This window comes from Camelus dromedarius, chromosome 33, assembly GCF_036321535.1.
Source record: "Camelus dromedarius isolate mCamDro1 chromosome 33, mCamDro1.pat, whole genome shotgun sequence".
NCBI lineage: Eukaryota > Metazoa > Chordata > Mammalia > Artiodactyla > Camelidae > Camelus > Camelus dromedarius.
The window spans coordinates 6,067,625-6,088,537 of record NC_087468.1 but is presented as its reverse complement, the minus strand read 5'-3'; the positions used below and the strand labels follow the sequence as shown (position 1 = coordinate 6,088,537).

At 49.3% G+C, this 20,913-nt stretch overlaps 1 protein-coding gene across 3 annotated transcripts in view; it reads left to right on the top strand.

Annotated features, from left to right (window-relative positions):
• Positions 1 to 6,591: 6,591 nt before the first annotated feature.
• Positions 6,592 to 20,913, top strand: part of NCK2 (NCK adaptor protein 2) — a 70,197-nt gene continuing 55,875 nt past the window's right edge. The window contains exon 1 of one of the 3 annotated variants that reach the window (XM_031441020.2): positions 6,592 to 6,691. The gene's annotated coding sequence lies outside the window, so the exon portion shown is untranslated. Of the gene's footprint in view, positions 6,692 to 13,784; positions 14,129 to 20,913 lie in introns of those variants that run through there. The other 2 variants (XM_064481775.1, XM_064481776.1) reach the window with 2 other exon arrangements.

Below are 20,913 nucleotides of genomic sequence, written 5' to 3'. Positions count from 1 at the left end.
GAAATCATCCACAAAATGCAAAGGAAACCCACTGAATGGGAGAAAATATTTGCAATATCTGATGAGGGGTTAATATCCAAAATGTATTTTTAAAAAACACATATGGCTCAATAGCAAAAAAAAATCCCAATCTGATTGAAAAATGGGCAGAGGACCTGAATAGACACTTTTCCAAAGAAGACACAGAGGTGGCTAACAGGTGCATGAAAAAGTGCTCGACGTCACTAATCACCAGGAAAGTGCAAGGCACAGTCAGAGCCCACCTCCCACCTGTCAGAAAGGCTATTATCAAAAAGGCAAGAAAGAAGGATGTGGAGGAAAGGGAACCTTTGAGCACTGTTGGTGGGAATGCAAATTGGTGCAGCCACTAAGGAAAACAGAATGGAGATTCCTAAGACATTAAAAACAGAGCTACCATGTGATCCAGCACGCAGCAACCCCACTCCTGGGTACAGATCTGAAAGGAGATGAAGTCACTAAGATATCTGCACCCCCATATTCATTGCAGCATTATTCACAAGAGCCAAGACATGGAAACAACCCACGTGTCCATGGATGGATGAATGGATAAAGAAAATGTGACTCATATATATGAATATTACAGTTAATAGTCGTGGGAAAGAAGTGAATGCTGCCGTTCGCAGCAATATGGATGGACCTCGAGGGACTGCTTTAAGTGAAATAAGGTAGACAAAGAAAGACAAATATCATACGATCTCACTTATATGTGGAAACTAAAAAGGAAAAATCAAGTTCATGGCTACAGCAAACAGATTGGTGGTTGCCAGAGATGGGGGGTGGGGAGTGTACAAAACGGGTGAAGGGCGTCAAAAAGTATAAAAGCATAAACTTGAGTTAGAAACTGAGTAAGTCATGGAGAGAAAAAGTGAAAGCGAAATTGACTTAATGGGAAATTAAAATAAATGCAATTTATTCATCTCAGTTTATTTCTCAAGCACCTTGTGAACCAACATTTGTATGAGAGACCAGGAAAAAACAATTCACAACTGCCTATCAGCTTGTGACCTTAGACAAGTTTTTGAAGCTTTTCAAGTCTTATCTTTAAAATGGGGATATTGGCTTCCTTCACTGGGTTGTGACGGTCAGATAACACACTTGGCAAGTGGCAAGGACACAATGAGTAAGTAACTATAGCATTAATAACAACTTACAATATAACTAGCTAAACATTTATTGCACTTAAAAAACACTATTTCTAAACAGTTGATTTTAATCCCACAGCATTCCTTCAAGAAACTGTTCTTAACTTCGAACTTTGTATGGTTTACTCTGGGGAATTCAAAGAGATCATTCTTGCTCTTTATCAGTTTGTCATCTTTGAAAATCATATGGACATAAATGACTACAAATCCAGGCATGTTGTTAAGTGTCCCAGCGGAGGTGTGGAGGTGAGAGGAACTCCATTGAAGGAGTTTACGGACTAATGAACAGAGGAGGACATTTGGAAGGGAGGGTGTCCCAGACCACCGGGTGTTCAGATGCACAGGCTTAATCCTCACACGTGGCCAATTTCCAGGTTAAAATTTTCCATCAAATTTACTGAATAAAGAGAGAGCTGTTTGGAGCAGTGCACCACAAACAGCAGAGTGAAAAGGTATCTGATCATTGGCGTTTCTGAAATGCACCTTCTCATTAACTTACTTGTGCTTTAGTGGAGAGTGTGATTAATGAAACCAACATTCTATTCACCAGTCAGTAAGAATTGCTCTATATTTTATTTTATTTTATTTTATTTTATTTTATTTTATTTTGTTTTGTTTTATTTTAAATTTTAATTAAAAATTTTAAAAATGTTACCAGTTTACAATGTTGCTGTGTATTTTAGAAGACTTTCCTTTTAAAATATCCCTATAAGATACTGATTACCAGATGTCAAGTAATTGAAACCCCTACTAACCGCATGTCACCCTACTCAGTACTCCACTTTGGGGGAAAAAAGTAGCAAATGCAGAAAAACAAATACATTTTATTAACTTTTAAAAAGCAATTTGAGCACATGGCCTTGACTAAGTGCAGACTCCATCCAATCATGTATACATTTAGCGCCATAAAATGGGGATTTGTGTTCAGAATGACTTTGAGGTATTAGGGTACCCCAACATTGATAAAAGACTCACGTCTGGGGGACAGAATAACTCAGTGGTAGAGCACATGCTTAGCATGCACAAGGACCTAGGTTCAATCCCCAGGACCTCCATTAAAAAATAAAATAAAATAATTCATTTAGAAATAAATAGATTTTAAGACTCACGTCACTTAATTATACTGCATTTTAAAGGTGAGACAGCACTTGCAATATGTATTTTAAAAAATTTCCACTCATGTTTCCGCTAAAGGGGCTTTCTGGTTAGTCCTTACCCAAAATGAAAATGTAATTGAGCAGAACAGCTCCTTCCTGAGGCATCCTGATTAACTGAGGGTTTATTGTATCTTGCAGAAATGTTTCATATGTGATGTTCACCTACAGGCAGATTTCAAAATGGAAATGCGGGTAAAATCCTCTTAGCTTTTCTACAGTTATGGATTGACCTTAAAATTTTTCCTGTCTAAAATTAATTCTACCCCGACGATCATCATCAAAAACAATTGAAAGTTTGATCATTTTTATATTTCAGAGCAAGCAGTCTTCAAGTTTCAAAGTCCTGACGTGATATTTATAATCACAGTAAGCGTTCCTTGACAAAACACATGCTGAAGATCGCGTAGCACGCTAACTGCCCTCTAAATTTCTTTTTATGCTAAATCGCACTCAACTTTATGGTGTTACTTCATCTGTTTTTCCTTTAGACAGTTAGACAATGCCTAGCTGTTTCCTGAAGTCCAGCTCGTAATTCAGAGCTAGAAGTAGAATTGTTCTGCCCAGACGTGGAGGACACCTTACTTGTTTTGGTTTGTACAAACTTGACTGTTTTTGTGGTTTTTTTTGAAAACTTTAACCCTGTCAGTCCCTGAGAGATGGATTTCATAGGTTTCTAACCTGTCCCTTCTCAAGTCTGAAGAGGTCATGGGAAGGCGCTTCAGAGTTGCGGTCAGAAATTATCATGCTATTTCAGGACTCAAGTTTCTGTCTCTTCTCCATGTGGACACAGAGTGGATAAAATGAAACACTGAAATCCGCAAGCCCACCAGCGTCTGTTTTGAAATTCTTGAACGTGAGTTCTTAAAGGCCTCTTTGCTAGCTCTTGCAGGCCCCTGTTCCCTTTGGCAAACTAATAAAGGTTTGGAACGTCCATCCATCATTAAAGATTTATTAAGTGTCTGCTGGGTCCTGGGTACCCAGGGAAAGATGCTAATGCTGCAGAGGAATATCAGACGTGGTCCCTGCCCACAGGGTGTTTCCGCCCCTGCCGAGATGGAGGACACAATTAAAAAGCAGTGCGGCTCACCACCCCAGAGGGACACGGGCAGCACTAATAGCCACTTTTCTAGCAAAAACGTCACTTGAGGGCAGGAACTGTGACCTGCTCGTTTCCGTGCCTCCTGTAGTGTATTCTCCATGGAATAAGTTGGCAGTAAATATTCATTAAATGTATCTGACTGTGCAAAACCCAGAATTGTTCATCCCTCACAAACCTGTTTACCCCACTGCTCTATTTCGGATATCCGCAACATACTTTGGCCACCACCCACATCCAAACCCTGAGGTACCTGGGACACCTGTTCTCCTCTGCCCCTGCAGCCAATAAGTCAATTCTTTGGGGGCCTCTCAACTTCTCCTATTCCCTTTCCCATCCAGTCACTCCTCCCGTTTGAGTTATGGCCTCTCTCAGTGTTGCAGACTTCTAACTGCTCTTCCTGCCCCCGGCGATCTTTGGTACAGGCACCAGATGAGTTATCCTGCCGTCCAGCCCCATGATGTCCACACTGAAGTACCGTGTTCCTGGTCTGATCTCCATGGGATCCTCTGCAGGCATCCTCTGCTCCCTTTAGACAAACGTGTCATTCTCCGTTCCCATGGGTCCTCCCACTTCCTCGCTCTGTCCTCAGGGTTCTAAGCTCCCTCCACTGGGAACTTCCTCCTTGTCTGTTTCCAACTTTCCAAATCCTAGCGTTTGCCTCATTCGGGGGTTTTGGTTGCAAGAAGAGAGAGTACCTCTGGCTACCTTAAGTAGAACTGGAATTTATCAGAATATCAAGGAGCCTTGGCTGGTGGGGCGGGGCGGTGCTGGAGGACCTGAGAGAAGGGTGAGACCAAGCGGTGAATGACCTCTGTAGGGAAGTTCTGGGATCCTTCCAGCAAAAGCAAACTCAATCTCTTCCTCCCCGGTTTTCAGAACCCTCTCCAGCTTCAGAGTCCTGAGTGGGAGGGTTCTGTCAGGCCACCCCAGGCTGTTCGCTCTCACAGGGGTCAGGGAGTGAGAGACAAGATGCCCACTGTCTCCCACCATGGCCAAGCTTGGAGAGAGGGAAGGAAGAAGTAGAATTGCAATGAGGTCTCTCCCAGGAGCGGAGATACCTGTGGCCTCTTGGCCAAGCCTGCGGTCATTGTGGGAGGAGCTAGCTTGGGAAGGAGGTAAGTTTCATCCTGAAGCTGGTGACACTGAAGAGGTGATGGGCTGCCCAGAAGGATGGCAGATGAGCTGGGAGCTTCTAAGGCTGCAGATCTCGGAGTTAATCCCTGAATGTCCTACTGGAAACATACAAAATATGATTAACTCTTTTTTTTTTTTTTAAGGCACATGTCAGAATAAAAACAAAGGGCCAAAGTTTGCTTCGGGAGTAGGTACTGTTAGATGTTGGGAGGACATCACGCCCGGCAAGGACAGATGTGGGCAGGTCAGAAAGGTAGCTGTGTTAGGTTAATGAAAAGACAACCACGTTTCAGGAAACAGCAGAAATGCCACGGGCTTCAGAAAACTGCCTGGGATGACGATGGAGAAAGAGACTTTGGGTTTTACATAGAGAATGTCCTTGGTGACTTTACAAAAAATCAGAGAAAGAAGAGGAGTTCAGCTTCTGATTCAAAGGGAGGTTACAAAGCAGACAAGTAGTTAAAAAACTGGGTCAATGTTGTTACACCTATTTTGAGTAAACTAATTTAAAATTAGGCCAGACCATTTACTATAATTCTGCTTTCCTTATTAGTAAGACAGAGTTTTCACCAAATGATGAACTGAGAGAGCGTCTTTCTCAAGGTCATACGGCAGGAGGCTCTCGGACTCCCTGCTCTTGGACCCATCCAGGCTCAGGGCACTGTGTCCCTTTCCAGCTAGCGATCACAACCATTGCATGTCCCCCACGGCCAGAAAGTACACCAGAGATTTATAGAGGAGCTGGGTACCTATTATCTCCCCATTGGATAGATTTCAGATAGGTTAAGAAACACTTGTTCCACAGCTGAAGAAGCAGGTAGTCAAACGCTCAGCTGTGACTTCATTGTTATACTGGTTCCAGGCACCCTCCTTGGGTACTTCTGTTTGGGAACAGGGCAGGGGATCAGCTAGTCAGAGATACACCTGGTCACCTTGGGTAAGTTGTCATTGCCTTAATATAACGAGAAGCCAGGAGCCTAAGAAAGAATCTCATTAACACAGATCCGGGTTATTCCACCAGGAAATCGGAATCATTTGAATAGCAGGATTTCCTTTTGGGAAGCCATCTGGGAAGGAGATTGGGGGACAGGCGTTTGAATGCATGTGCCTGTTTAAGGCACTTTGCCGCTTTCCCCCTCCTCTTGGGTTTTAATCTTCCAAGTCTGTTTACAGGGAAGCGTGTGGCCAGGTGACCGGACCAGTCCCATAACCAGTGACAACTTCTGGGGCCCTCGTTCCTGCAGCTCTTTATAGGACTGCTGGGCGGGCGGGCTTGAGCTGGACCAGAGGCGAGGCAGGCACAGACTAGATTCCCTCTCTTGCTTTTTAGTAGTGCTTCCGACGATAACGAGGGAGTAAAAAAGTGTCTGGTTGGGAAAGTAAATAGATACGAGGCAAATAAATAAAAAGGCCCAGAAGCAATTACGGAGAGGAAGTGACATTTTTCTGTAAGTCACTTTTCTGATGGCCCGCAGGCCTGCTCGCCAAGGGTGCCGTGGGAATGCTTCCGGGAGGGGGGCGGTCGCGATAAGAGAATCAAACAAAAAGAGGATGGAAGACCCCCGCCCGCCCTCCGAGGCCCAAGTGGCTGCCCCTCTCGCCTCTCCCGGTCTCCTGGTCGCTCCCCGGGCGCGCAGGGTGGGGAGGAGCGGGGCCTCGCCTCCCCTCGGCGCCCGGCCCGGCGCTGCGCGGGGTCTTCCCGGGCCGGGCGGCGCCCCCGGCCGAGCCCCGAGCCGCGAGCCCCGAGAGGGTCCCGGCGCCGCCCGAGCCCGTCCGCCGTGCGCGCCCAGGTGGGTCCCGGGCGGCGGGCGCGCGGGCCTGGGCGGCCCCGGCGGCGTCACGGGGCGGAGCGGACGAGGAGGACGAGGAAGAGGAGGAGGAAGGGCGCGCGGCGGGCGCTGCCAGGGAGGGGGCGCCGCGGCGGGAGCGGCAGGCCGGAGCCGAGCGAGCGGGCGGGCGGGCGCGGGGGCTCGGCGGCGGGGGTCGGCCGGGCCCGCGGGGTCCGCCCGGGCCGGCAGCGTCCGCCGAGCGGCGGGAGGAGCGAGCGGCGCAGACAAAGAGCGGCGCCTGGGCGGGCGCAGAGCGGCCGCCGCCCGGGACCCGCGCCGCTGCCCCGGCCTCGGCGGGCGGCGCGCGAGGTAAGCCGGGCCGGGGCGGGGGCCGCAGCCGGGGGCCGGGGGCCGGGGGCCGGAGCGGGCGGGGGCCGCCAACTTGGGCGGCTCGGCGGAGTTGCAGCGCGGCGGGGCCGGCGGGGCTGGCGGGGCTGGCGGGGCGCGCCGGGGCCGGGAACCGGGGGCCGGGTCCCCGCGCGGCCTGGCCCCACGGCCGCCGGCACCTCCAGGCTCGCCCCCTCCCCGGGGCCTGGCGGGCGCGGTCGGCCTGCGCGGGGACCCCGGGACGGGGGACTCGGTGCGGGGGCGCGGGGCGGGGGCCGGGCGCGCCCCCGGGAAGGACCGCGCGGATCGCCGGCCCCGCGCAGGACCCGGAGGCGAGCGCGGCCCGCAGAACTTCTGTCCATCGGGACTGTAGGCGAGACCCCGCGCGGAGCTGCTGTCTCTCCGCGCCCAGGAGGGCTCGCCTCGGCGGGGTCGCTTTGTGCCGGGCCCGGGCTCCGCGTCCTGACCGCGATTCGCGGCCCCGGAAACAAAGTTTCTCACGATCGCACTGCCCTCGTCTCGTTCAGGGCGATCGAACCACCCAGCGGTTCCGGAAGAATTCGGTGTGTGACTTTGCAGGACTAGACGGAACTCCTTCGGGAGCGCAGTCAGCCGGGGTTGTGTGTGGGGGGTGTGACTGCAAAACGGTTTCATCTGTAGAGACCGCCCTGCAGGGGCTGCGGGCGCGGGGGCCACCGGACTCGGCATTGCAACAGCTTGGGAGCCGCAGCGCGAGCGGGCGCGCGCCGCCTGTGTCATCCAGGACAGGTCGGGTTGGCAGTGTCCCCTGCATTTGGCTTTGTTTATTTTGACAACAGGTTTAAGGCTGAACCTGGCCAAGTTTGCGTCTGTACAATGGGACGAGCAGGCCGCAGCGCTGGGCCCGAGGAGCCTGGAACTGTGCGCAGGCCCACTCCTTCCCTTCACCCAAAAAGCAGCTGAACCCTGAGAGGCCGGGGGCGTGGCTGGCGGGACCCACAGGTGGGGGAGGCCCTGCCCGGTCCGGCCCAGTCTGGCTCCTTCCTCCTCTTCGCCAAAGGGATTCTGGTAGGAATGAGAGTCATTCGGGGTGTGTTTCATCCCCTAGCATTTGGTGTCGTCAGCAACAGAGCTTTTCAAGGCTTAAAACGGCTGACAGTGAAATAACCTGAACTGTGGTAACTTACTGAAGCAGATGTAAACTTTGCTTCTGAACACGCCCTTAATTCACTTACCCAGTGTTCCCAGATAAACGGGTAAATTAATAACAGGAATCAGAAGTGTGTAAAGAGGGGGGCGGTCCCTGGACATGTGGAGATGAAATGCTCTTAACCAGGAGGCTGGGCTGTAGATGTCAGTTTTTAGGTGTTTGGAACAGGGGTTTCCCCACACGTGGGTGTTAACCATGTTTCTGAAGCAGCGACCACGAGGGAAAATCCTCCTTTGATCTCCCCCTCCTCCAGGTTGGTTAGATGTAGTTTTGATTGAAGAAAGCGGCCAGATCTTAGTGGTTTGGCTGCAGCAAGTTAAGCTGAAATGGGGAACTTTAATCTTGGGTGAGCTGGTGACCTGGAGGCCGCACCTGGGCTCCAAGCGTCTCAGCTGGTACCTAAGCACTCAGCAGGACTGATCCCGGAACACAGGATGAGACTGGGTTGCAGGTTGCCTTGCGAATAGACTGACCTATGACCTTCTCTTCCCACTTGAGCTGGGACTTTCTCTTTTTAAATTGAAGTATTGTCAGTTTACAATGTTGCATCATCAGTTTCTGGTCTTCAGCATCAAGTTTCAGTCATACATACACATACATATACTTATTTTCATATTCTTTTTCATTATAGTTCACAAGATATTAAATATAGTTTCCTGTGCTATACAGTAGAAACTTGTTTATCTGTTTTATAAATGGTAGTTAATATTTGCAAATCTCAAACTCCCAATTTATCCCATCCCACCCCTTTCTCCCTTGGTAACTGTAAGTTTGTTCTGTATGTCTGTGAGTCCGTTTCTGTTTTGTAAATAAGTTCATTTGTGTCTTTTTTTTTTAACATTCCACATGAGTGACATCATATGGCATTTATTCTTCTTTCTCTGTCTGGCTTACTTCACTTAGAATGATGGTCTCCAGGTCCATCCATGTTGCTGCAAATGGCATTATTTCATTCTTTTTTTATGGCTGAGTAGTATTCCATTGTATAAATATACCACACCTTCTTTATCCAGTCATCTACTGATGGACACTTAGGTTGTTACCCCATCTTGGTGACTGTAAATAGTGCTGCTGTGAACATTGGGGTGCATGTGTCTTTTCAGATTAGAGTTCCCTTTGGAATTATTAAGTTGAGACTTTCTTAAGGTGCATTTCAAGTAGCTGTGCTCATTTGTCAGGCTCTGAGTTTTTCTTTATTGCATTCCTTGTGCTTAAATTCACTCCATCCTTGACCTCTTTGAAGCTGCCATGTTCCCCACCTCTGTTGTTTGCAGTGGGAGATTATTGAGCTTTTCCCAACAAACAGCAGATCTTATGTGCACAGGATTTGAGAAATGCATTAGCATCCATGTGAAATACACCAGAAATCTTTCTTGCATGTACAGAAACTGGATAACCTTTTAAAATACCCTTAAAGACATCTTGGTTGCCCAGCATGATCTGAAGCTTTTCACTCCATCACTTGTATGAGCATTGTTGGCCCTGGCTGCGTGAGGCTGTGTTACACCTGTGTCTCTGGGATACACACGCTTGTCGCAGTCCAGCGTGGCCTGCTGCATGTGCTAGGGGAGAGGGCTGTGGACGTGGTTCTCCCACTGAGCTGAAGATTGCTGGCTGGAACTGCAGGGGAGGGCAGGGGACCATGTTTGGAAATCTGGTAAGCGAACTTCTTTCGCTAAGGAACTGGAAACTCCCCACAGCTCAGCCCCGAGGCTTACGAAATTCGTTCTCCCAACCGGATGAGTTGCAAGTGCCCTCCCAGATTGCTTCTGCTCCCTGAGATGAGTGATGGAAACTCTTCATGGCATGTTTTCAAAGGGCCTGAACTAAGAATGATACCACGTATATTGTGTTAAATGCTTGAGTTAAGGCAACTCAGAAGGAGGTCAAGGCGGCCTTTTAATGGTTTCAAAAGTATGCAGCTGAAGTAAAAATAGTTTCTTATTTCTTACAGCCCTTTTAGTAGCACAGTTTTAAAAACTGGACTGGTTTTTCCTTTCTTGCCTTTCCCGCTGAATGGATCCTACAGTCTGTCTATTTCTGAGGGTATAGTCAACATTTGCGAGGTAGACCCTCTCCCCAGCACACACACACACACACACACACACACACGTCACAGTTGGCCCCGTGGTTTCTGGGTGTTGGTTCCTTGTACACACGGATGCCCAGCAAACGCTGCTTGAACACGTGAGTGTGGAGTTCTGAGCCTCTGGGTCCCCCCTGAGCTATGTGTCAGAAGAGATCCCCAGAATCCTCGTGCTCTGAACCCCTGTGACATGGTCGCAGGTTTTGTTTCCACAAAACGGGAGAATTTGGTTTGGTGGCCTTATTTAGTAAATTCTCTGTCAAATGAATCGTTTATAGTCCTGAAGGGAAACCTGGAAACAAACACAGAAACAAACCAAAAAACCCCAGCAAAACGAAAAACAAGCCCAACTGCATACATGTCCCCCCGGTGGGTTGACTTTTACGCTTTTCAGTAGGTTGTCCAGGTCTCCCTCGAATTGGAAACTCTGGACAGAGCATTTGTGTCCTGGCCTGGTCAGCCGGTCACTTAGTGCCGGCCTTCTTCTCTTTCTACCATTTGTATTTTTAATGTTTTTCAGAAAAGAAACTTCAAGTGTGCTCAGTTTCCCCTTTGGAGACTGTTCCGGAAAGTGGGGTGGTTTGGCTGCTCGGCGGTTGATGACGATGTGAAATGCCAAAGTCAGAGAAGAGTAGGTCCTAGTGCTTCAATGGCAGCTCGTAGTTTACCAGTTGCTCTCCCATCTCCCACCATATTTAATATTTGAAATAATGGGGTGAGATGGGCCCTGGCCCTTATGTTGGTGGGAGGAGTCTGGAGCCCAGGGGCAGTGGAGGGTGACAGGGCCGCTGGCTGTGCTCAGTGGGAAGGACATAGCCCCCAGAGGTGCTGGGCGTGGGGGCCTCCTGGAGGCCGCGGATCTGCTAGCGGGTCCTGATGAAGTGCGGCGGACCTTGTGGGAGCCCCTGCCCGCTGCAGGTGACAGCGGGTCGATGGATGAGCTGATGGATGAGCGTCTTCAGTGTCCAAGCCACATTAGCCTAGACGTTCTCCGCTGGTTAAAGAACACGTGTGCCTGGTTACAGGGTGCGCATCTGCCTAGTGCCCGAACAGGGGCTGCAGAGGGGGTGAGAAGGAAGCTTGTTTCTCACAGTTCTGGGGGCTGGAAAGGGAAGATCGGGGTGCTGGCAGATTTTGGTTCTGTTTTTTTTAATTGAAGTCAGTTTACAGTGTTGTGTTAACTTCTGGCGTACAGCACAGTGATTCAGTGGTACACACTTACATGTTCCTTTTCATATTCTTTTTCATTACAGGCTATTACAAGGAATTGAATATAGTTCCCTGTGCTGTACAGTGGGACCTTGTTGTTTATCTATTTTATGTATATTTTTGTATCTGCAAATGCCAAACTCCTGATTTATCCCTCTCCCCCTTTCTCCTTTGGCAACCACAAGTTTTTTGTTTTCTATGTTTGTGAGTCTGTTTCTGTTTTGTAAATAAGTTCATTTGTGTCATTTTTTTTTAGATTCCACGTATCAGATTCGGTTCTTCGTGAGTCTCTTCCTGGCTTAGCCGGCCGCCCTCCCGCTGTGCCCTCACCTGCCCTTTCTCTGCCGCAGGTGGAGAGTCCTGGTGTCCGTCCCCCTCCTTGTCGGGACATCAGTCCTTTTGGTTTAGGGCCCCGCTCCTATGACCTCACTGAACTTTAGTCATCTCGGAGGCTCTGTCTGCAGCCAGGTTGGGGTCAGGGCTTCCGCCTGTGAATCCTGGGGGCCATTCAGTTCATCACAGTGTGAAAGTAACTGTTTAAAACTGGGCTGATGGGTTTGGGAAGCCCTGTTGCTTCACACTGATCTGGAGCCTGGTGTTTGGGGTAGGAGGGGACAGGAGCGGGGAGGACAGCTCAGTGTTGGTCGTGGAAGCTGGACGAGGAGGGAGCAGGGTGCTGCCGGCGTTGGCTCAGCTGCAGCGTGTTTCTTGGATCAGGATCATGATAAAATATCAGATCTATGGAAGGTGTTGGATTTTGTATGGGAATGAGAGTGCTTCCTGGCCGTGGACAGAGGGGCAGAGGGGCGGGTGAGGCCAGGGAGCTGGGGGCCGGGAGCATCCCCTGGGGCTGCTGCTGAGACCTAGGCCTCCACCCCGTCACGTGGCTCCCCTCGGCTGGTGCGGGCTGGGTCGATGACGTCCACTCTGATCACCGTGTCTGTGCTGGGCCAGTCTGAGCCGTGCCAGGTGATCACCTGGGTGACTGTGGCTCTCCAGCTGCAAATATGTTTGTTGGTGACTCAGGGTCATTCAAGGAAACATCCAGCTTCTCAACCCACCCCCGACCTGCCTGCCCTCTCAGTTAATGTTCCATCATCGACGCACTGGGTCACCCTGGAGTTCTCCCTCACCTTCCAGGTCCCACATCTCACGGATTTTACTTCCGAAAGCTCTCTTACACCTGAGCCCTGCTGGCCTCATTCCTCTCTCACTGGGACTGGCCGGATACCTTTCCCGCCCTGCCCACCAGCCCCACCCACTGTGCCCTAGGAATCAGGCCGAGGTCCCACCTGTGGCTCTCCCCTGCCTTCTGATCAGTGTCCCAAGTCCTCAGTGTGGCCGGCGGGAGCGGCACCCCTGGGCTCCTCACTGCTTCACCAGTCTCAGAACAGGTCCCCGTGCCTCTATCCTGAGTCACCACAGTCACCTGTGGCCACACACTGAGTGACAGTGTGCTGGTTGTGATAATAAGGCACTAGAGTTTATCCTCAGTTTATTTTTGAAGACTATGTGCTGGGACTGAGTCAGTGCGACCTTGTAATGACAGCATCACCACACGACTGCAGCGTTGCACCCAGACCTGTGCCTGATGCTTAGGGAAGGGGGGAGGCTGAGCGCAGACACCTTGTGTGTTTCACCTGGGCTGTTTCCTGCCAGCCTGAGCCACAGGTGGAGTTTCAGATGTTCTAGTGGCCACGGGAGAGACGCAAGAAGAAACAAGACAACTTCCACGATGTATTCTTTCACCCAGGAGCCCTGCAGGTGTCCAGCCCAAAGCACTGGCGATGAGATCATTCACGTTTCTTGTACGATGTCTTAGACTGCACCTGTGGCTCCCCCTTCCCTCTACATTTGGGAGTTCAGAGGACCCGTATCATCAGGTACAGGTCTGTACACCTTTCATGATTTCAGCTTCGTTTGGTCAGTGTTTCCCTAACTTGAGATAGCCAACAAGATGTAGTGGAAGCAACCTGGAGTAATAATGGTAATGATTATTATTTCGTGGGAAGGGAGTAATCTCTGTGGTTATGAGGACTCATGTGACATTTCATGTGCTCAGCTTTACAGAACTAAAACCAGATTTGGCTACCTGTAATCAAAATACCTGTCCATTTTACAAACGTTTTAAAATGTGTTTTGAATTCTAGACGTTAACTTACCAAACGCGAAATGACTTTTTTTTTGGTATTAGTAGTCCACACATTTACGATATATTACATACTTAAGTCCTAAGTAAGGAAGTGAAAATCATTTCTTTAGTGATCATTAGTGCCTCCCCTAACACATGCACGCACACATGCACGCACACCCCCCGCGTTGTATTGACAGTGCTAACCACTCTACGCCCCAGACAAGCTCATTGAACCCTCTCAGAAACTAAGTGTGGTTACTTTCTATGTCTCCTTCTCTAGACAAGTTGTGGAGACAGGGCAGGTGGGGTTACCCGAAGTTCCGCATCTTGTAAAGCTTGGATCCAGAATTCTACCGCAGACTGTCTGACTTCTGAGCCGTATATCCGCTCAGCTGGGCCACTGTCTCTTCATTAAGTTGTATCTGAAAATACATGAACAGCTGTAAACCTTTATTATGGTGTGGGAGTGGAGAAACATAATGGAAAGTCATTGCTGGGGGGTGGAGCCCCGATAGCGTTCATTCTGGGAACGTCTTATCAGCCCAGTTGTGCAGGAGGCCTGGACTTTGGAAGGACACGGTGAATAGCCACCAGCTGCTCCCGGGGTCCTGCGGGTGGTCACAGAGGAGCGTCAGCGAGCGCCTCCCGCCCTGCTGCACCTCTCCCCAGCCCTCCCCCTGAGTGCCTCGGCCGGCTGGTGGGCCCCAGATGGGCACGCCCTCTAAGCTCTGGGCTGGGCATCCCTGGGAGGCTCCTTCAGACTCCGGTGGCTGGACCCAACCCGGAGTGTCAGGTCTGCAGGTCTGCATTTGCTTTTCTTTTCTTTTTTTTTTTTTTTAATTTGGGCAAGGGGAAGGTAATTAGGTTTACTTATTTTTCGAGGAGGTACTGGGGATTGAACCTAGGACCTTGTGCATGCTAAGCTTGTGCTCTCTCACTGAGCTCTACCCTCCCCCCTGCATTTGCTGTTTTGTTGAGTTCTCCTGTGATCCAGTAGCTTTGGCAGACTGCTGTTCCAAGGTGGGAAAGTCCTAGGGGAGGTTTGTAGTGCCAGACCATCCCAACTCACCCTCTGGGGCCCTCAGAGCACCAGCAGCCTCCTGCCTCGGGGCGGATGGAGCTGACATGTAACCAAGAGTCTGGTGCTGTCGGAGAAACTTCTGGGTGTTCCCAGGCTCGGGAACGCGGGGGTCCCCAGTGGGTTCTCACTTGGGCAGGCTCTCGGAATTCCCAGGCTTAGATTTCCAGTCCGACTCCTTCTCCTGCGGCCAGCCCTGCAGGCAGCATGTTCCAGGAGGAGTGGCAGCAAAGATTTATTTACTTAAACAAGCTTAATAATTCTCCCAGCTGTGGTGGGGGCAGCCGGCTGGGGAGGCACGCTCGGGGACAGGCAGGGTCGTGAGATGCTTAGAAAGGCGCCAGCAGCCATCTCACTGGGCGGGGCCGCCAGTGCCCTCATTGATCTGCCTTAAACCACGTGCCTCAGTTTCATGTCCTGTGAGTTCTGGCTGAGTATTTAAGGATGTCGGCAAGTCAACGGGTATTTTAATTATGTCACTTGTGAGCCTGGCCACCGAAGAGAAGAGCGGTTCTGTCTTTTTCTCTCTTTCCAGCTGTCTTCATTTTAGGGACAATCACTTTAAAAGCTTGTCTCCCTGTTTTCAAGTCTGTGTGCGTCGGAGGGTGGGGGTGGTGGGAGAGGTCTGGATGGATGATAAACAGCTCCCTTGTCACTCTGAGTGATGGGAACCAGCTTGGGGACAGGACATTAAAAACTACAAGCCGCTTGAGTATTTTGAAGAGACCAAGAAAAACAAGGGATTCAGGGGGTTACTTAGAACCAGTTTCAGGACATTTGATACACGTGAATAGTGATTTTTCATCAAACCACCTTTTTAAAAGGAACATATTTAGGAGCAGAATCTGGCGAGACGGCTATAAAAGCAGATTTTTTTCTTCCTTTCTTTTGGCTCTCCCCGCTGTGTTTCACATTTGTGTGTGATTTGCCCAGCCTGACCGTGTACCCTAAGTCATGTGCCGTCACTCCCTGCCCTCCGGTGGTTTTCCTTCACCTGGTCAGTTGCCGCCGTCTTCGGACCGGCCCAGCTTGGACGTACGCGTCCTCCTCCCTCTGTTAAGACGTCGGTGCTGCTTCAGGCCCCTTCTTAGTCTCCTTCGCTTCATGTGGCTCAGTAGATCTACAAAGAAACTGTGATTATCCTCAAAAGTGGGGGAAGGGACAGCACCCTCTGCCGTCTGCTGTCATTTTCACTTGAAGGATCCCAGGTGGAACTGAAGTTCCGATGATGGAGTGTCGATTAGAGCTCCGGTGTTGAATTGCTGCCGCGGAAGCTTGACAGCGCCTCGCACCTGGTGTGCTCAGCCCCACCTTCCGCAGGAAGGAGATCTCCTTTTCCTTAAGGTCTTGGTCCAAGAGGGTTGTTACAGTTGAAGGAAAAAATGTTTTCAACAGACTCTGTACTTACAAAATCCCGTTCATTCTTGGATTTTCCTAGCTGTTAGGTTTGGATTAAGAGCTCAAAGCAATTCATTTCTGCACCTACAAAAATGCTTTTTAAAATGTTAATATTTACCCACCCCCCCCCCCCAAAAACCTAAAAAACCTTGAGGCTTGACCCTCCACGCCTGTATGTAGACCAGTGGTTCTCAGCGGGGAGTGGTTTTGCCCTGGGGCTAATCAGTGATGTTGGTGGTGGTGAAGTACTGTATTCATTGTGTTTTTATGTTTTCTACTTCTGCCTGTTGGACCCTGGAAATAGAAGTGCTGATTTTTGTGGGAAGCAGCTTGATAACCGGCTGAACTGTGACAGTGACATTTCCCTTAGAACGTCCACTGACGAGGAAGTAATGCGGTTCCTTATCAATGGCTTTTAATAAGTAATTGATTTTCAGAGTTTGTTGTAATCAAAGCCATCTGGTGACTTAGCTCAGACTCGTCACCATTGGAGATTGTCTGTAGGAAAAAAAAATTCTTTTTGTTGTTTTTACTAAAGTTGATGAGATCCTGCATTCAGCCTGCTAATCGTGTGAGCTGGTCACATCTGTTAGCTGGCAAACGTTGTATTTCCTCCTTTGAATAGTTCTAAAATAAACTCTCCAGCAGAGAGGGAACAAAAATATCGCAAATGAGACCTTCTCCAGGGAAAAGGAAAGGGGAGAGGATAGCTTGGCGGTTGGTCTGTGACTCGCGGCGTCTGGGTGAGAGGCAGAGCTGGCCGAGGGTGCGAGGGCCCGTCCGCGCTTGAGTTTCTTGGGGGAGCAGGCTCCAGCTTGCGCAGAGAGGCCTCGAAATTCAGAGGGCTGTCCGTTGGAGGCTCCCCTGGCTCTGTCCCGATCTGCTTTCTGTGAATCATTTCCTGTTGTGTTGCTCTTTTTCCTGGGTTGCTTTTTATCTCCACTCTTCCTGTTATGTTATCAGGTTAAACACAGAATCAGCACTCTGTTCATTTCTGCCCTTTTCTTGGCGGAGATGGTTCAGCCTACGCTCGGTCGGTCTTTGCTCCCCTTAACCTCCCATCCTCATGTGGACAGAGACGGACCTCTGACGAGCCAGCAAGAGGTCTGTGGGCAGACTCGCGCCTGCTGCAGTTTCGGGCTGCTCCGCAGTCTGTGTGTCCCACTGTGCTTTGTGGGGCGCTGTATCATTTGATGCTTACGCACTGGTGGAGCCCCAGCACCCGGGGAAGGTCACAGGGCTCCCGTGTGTGACTTGCCCCAGACCTGGAGCTGCAGACCTCGGGCTTTGTATTTCCATTATTGAAGTCCTCTCCTCCCTCGGAATAAGATGTTTGCCTTAGTGTGGTAGCCTCTTGGCTTTTCATTGTAATAGGGGCTGGATGAGAATGACATCCTTCTAACTTCATTGGTGGCTGGTCTAACGTGAACTCCAGACACTTGGTTCCCTGTGAGCAGTGGAAGTGCACCTGCTCCTTCCACCTGCTGCTCCTTTGGCCCAAGCTGCACACGCCTTTCTTTCTGTCTGTCTTTTTTTTTTTTTTTTTTAATTTGGACATTTAGGAGTTTTTTTTTTTTTAACAATAACCTCATTTATTTATTTGCTTATTTATTTAACACCTTTACTGTAGTATGGTTCCTGTACAGTAAACAACACATATTTCAAATGTACAATTTGATGAATTTTGATAGATGTGTACAGCCATGAAACCACCACCAGTCAAGACAGCTAACATTTCCATCACTCCCCCTGAGGTGCAATTTTCGAATTCCCAGCTTGTCCCTCCCCACCCTTTTCCCCCCTGGTAACTGTAAGTTTGTTCTCTATGTAAGTCTGTTCTGTTTTGTAGGTAAGTTCGTTTGTGTCCTTTTTTTTTTTTTTTTTTAAATTCCACATATGAGCGATATCATTTGGCATTTTTCTTTCTCTTTCTGGCTTCACTTAGAATGACGATCTCTAGGCCCATCCATGTTGCTGCAAATGCTATTATTTTAATTTCTCCACCTCTGTCTTATCTTCTGTGAAGCAGGGATAATGTTCTTAAACACCTTTGATCACCCTGCATTCCCTGGTTAGAAATTGGAGCCGGGCACTTCCTTGTCAGAGCATTGTCTTCCAAGCGGGGTGGACCCAGCTGCCTGCCTGGTAGATTTCTGTAGCTTTCCCCCTTTTGTGAACCCAGCTGGAGGACCGAAAGAGTGTGTGTGTGTGGGGACAGAGCAGAAGCTGCCTTCTTCATCCTGATCTGACCTGCAGATTGGGCCACTGTCCCACTTCGCTGTACCTAAGTTGTTACACAATTAATACTTTTGAGAGCCGGCCCCGGGAGAGGCCTGGGACTCAGGGAACACAAAGGCGGACCAGACAGAGAGCTGCTCTCCGGGAGCTTGTAAATTGGTGTGGGGTGATGTTACAGGTTTGTGATCAACTTTCATCTCAAGAGTACAAGCTGAGTGTCCACTGCCTCTGTGCAGGGTCCTGGGGGGTGCAGGGAAGACTCATGGAAAGTCCAAGGCCAGGATTCATTTCAGATTTTCCAGGAGGAGAGAGTATTTTCAAGATCCTCAGGAATCCGTCAGTGTCAGGCAGTCCTGAGGGTCAGCCTCTGGGGCCAGCACCCTGTCCTCCACCAGCCCCAACTTCTCCCTTCCCAGGACAGCGCTGTCTTCCTGGACCCGCAGGAGGCTGGGTGTTGGTTTGCTTAGGATGAACACGTGCTTTTGGGGTCAGCTGGTCCACAATCCTTAGATCATATAAACTCTGCTTACACATGGTTTATTTGCATAAGAACTTTAGATCTTAAAAAATAGTAAAAGTACTTGTTGGTGCTTTTAATGGGATGCTGGCGTCAGGAAGCCCACTGATACTTCTAATTTCCTATTTTTTATTGAAAACAGCATCGATGCCTTATGCCATTCCATTTTAATCTAGAAAAGATTTATTTAGTCAAACTACTGCTTTGCTCAGATTAGTAACGAATATTGTAAAGCAGTCCTGTTCAGATGTTTTGCAGGTTTATTTATTTATTTATTTATTTATTTTAAATCTAACTGAGAGTCTGATTCAAAGTGTTTAGTTTGTTTCCTTTGGAATGTAAACTGTTTCTTTCCTCCATTATGGATGTTATTTTTTTGTATTTTTCAAATGCAGTGTTACAGGATGTTGACCTCTGCTGAATCTTGTAGCCAAGCCATTGTGCCATTTTGACCGAAAGCTGGCAGATGGACCAGTTTCAGTGTTTCTGTTTAGCATCCAGAAGTAATTGAATGCTAGCGTTCAAAACAATTAAAATCATAATTAGTGACTTGTCCTCTGTTGCACACTGAACCAGTTTACAGTTCCTTAAACTTCTGATGACGTGGATTTGTGTACAATAGTTTTTGTGACATACTGTAATTAATGTGGGACACACTGTAATTAATGCTTTGTGTTCAGATGAACTTAATTTGAGAATAAGAAGGCTTTAATTTGAGATATGAGTTTTGTGTTGCAGTTTGAAAGATTGATTGGAATACATTGATTCCTGGCTCTCAGCGTCCTTAAATCAGAGAGAATTTAATGCATGTGAAATAAGTTTGTTTTGGGTCTCATTCAAGGAAGCAAGATTTTTTTTTTGTTTACAGACTCATGAAGTATAGTTATTATTTCATGCGTGTAAGTACACGTAATGTGTTCTTTGAGGAAAAGCAAAAATTGTACTGTTCAGCCCCCTAATATCCTTATTCTGTTGTGTGACGCTAATCCGCAGCGTTTGTCTCCTTCAGTTGAGTACAGCTTTTTAATAACTTTCCCAAAGCACGGCTTGTAATTGTTGAAAGGCATTCATGTTACACTTTGCATAGATGTCTTTATGTATAGTATGTATAGTACATATGTGTTTTTAAATAAGCCTTTAATTTTAGAATAGTCTTAGATTTATAGAAAAATTCCAGAGCAAGTACAGAGAATTCCCAAACCCAGCACTCGGTTTCCACTGTTAGCATCTCGCGATCCACTGGGACGTGGTCACAGCTGGTGGACCAGTACGGGTACTTGGTTGTTAATGGAAGCCCATACTTCATTTGGATGTGCTTAGTTTTTACCTGACGTCCTTTCCTGTCCCGGGACCCCACCAGGACACTGAGTCTTCCCCAGACGCCTCCTGGTCGTGATGGTTGTGCAGACTTTCCCTGCTCTGGTGACTTTTTTAGCTTTGAGGAGCACGGATCCGGTGTTTTGTGGACCGTTGCTCAGTTGGGATCTGTCTGGTTTTGCTCGTAGGTGGGCTGGGCTCCAGGTTTTAGGGAGAAGAACCAGGAGGGAAAGTGCCGTTCTCATCGCATCCTGTCGGGGTGCATGACAGCAACGTGACTTGTCATGTTGCCCTCACCGTCTCGGCTGAGGTTCCGTGTGTCGGGCTGTCCCCGCGTGTCCGCCATGGAGTGACCTGGTCTCTCCTCTGTCTGTCCTGCAGTCTTTGCAAGGAAGCCTGGTGCCCCCAGGAGAGGGAGACAGTGGAGTCACAGACGGGAGCGCTGCCCTGAGGGTCATTCTTGGCCAGGGTAGGGAGGTCCTCAAAGCCAGGCGTGTCTGAGATGGTTTCATCACATGTGTGAGTGTGAGGGCAAGTGAGTGTGCATGTGTGATGGTGAGCGTGTCCTTGGACTTTGTCCAATTGGGCAAATAAAACCACCAGCGGGTCTTCCTGGTTTCCTTGCACACCGGATGCTCTGTGCTCTGAGATGGCAGACCCCGGGGAGGGGGGTGCTGAAATTGTCCTCTGGCTGGAGGAAGGGCTGGCCGATGATGGGGGCCTGCTGCATGGATCTCCACTCAGGGAAGATGCGCTCCGTCCACAGATACGGCCCCCACCGCCTGCCCAGGTGCCGTGACGCAGCTCCGGGTGTGCCTGCCAGCCAGCAGGGCTGGGCTGCGTGGGAGCGGGCTCAGGAGCTGACTGGGGGAGGGGCTCAGGTGGGCCTCTTCTCTGGTGGCTCATGGAAGGTTCCAGAAAGTCTGTCTCTAGACAGAGGGGAAGAGTGGCTGGCCTTTCTCTGGGGAACAGAAAGGGTCAGGGTTTAAGCCAGTAGCCTGTTTCACTTCCTTGTTTATACCCCACCCCCCAAAGATG